Source organism: Panthera leo, chromosome B3 (genome assembly GCF_018350215.1).
Source record: "Panthera leo isolate Ple1 chromosome B3, P.leo_Ple1_pat1.1, whole genome shotgun sequence".
Taxonomy (NCBI): Eukaryota; Metazoa; Chordata; class Mammalia; order Carnivora; family Felidae; genus Panthera; species Panthera leo.
Window position 1 is genome coordinate 138136615 of NC_056684.1, and position 914 is coordinate 138137528.

A 914-nucleotide genomic window follows, 5' to 3' on the forward strand; every position below is an offset into this window, starting at 1 on the left:
GAGAGCACACAGTCACCACCACAAGGGTTGGAACCGCTCCTCTGTACCCGCCTTTGCCTTTAGGCTCGAAGCCCCTGGAGATGCTCCAGCCCAGGCCCCCCACCCCCAGCTCCAGACCCACTCTGAGCCCCACGGCTACTTGCACCCCTACCTGTGAGTTTCAGAAGCACCTCAAACTTAACAAGTCCCAGTCTAAACACATGACCCCTTCTCCAAGTCAGCCCTCCGCCTCTTCCCTTCACAGGAGATGGCAGCACCTGTGGGGGGGGGGGTGTCTTTGACACGTCCCTTGCTCTCCTCCCCGGGCTCTCATGGCCAGCCTTACACCAGGGCTGAACCTGCTAACCGGTCTCCCTGCTTCCACTCTGTCCCTGCCACAATCCCGTACCCTCCGTCCCCCAGCAGCCACCAGGGCCTAACACACATCCACACCAAGCTTCTTCCTGCCTCGGGGCCTTTGCACCTGCTGCTCCTTCGTAGACATCCTCCTCTCCACCGCCATCTTTTTGCTCAGTTTCCTCCTGCTCACCCTCAGCTCTTAAAATAAATATCCATTTCCCACACACACACCCCCCCCACCCACGCCAGGCTGGTTTAGGACTCCATCTTATATGCTTTCGTGGGACCTTTATTTCATAGCACTTACATCAGTTTTCAATTATTTAGTGACTATTTCAGTAATGTCTGGCTTCTCCATTAGACTGTAAGCTCCTGGAGGACAGGACATTGTGCCATTATGTCCCTAGCACCCAGTATGCAGCAGCTGCTGAATAAATATTTGTTAGTGAAGGGCTCGATTTCCCTTCCCTCGTGGACAAACACATGTGTGTTTTATGGTCCCCAGCCCACGATCTAACTGTCTTTTCTCCTCCGATCAGCCCGGGCGCCTCACGCACGTCTCCCTCTGAGTCCGA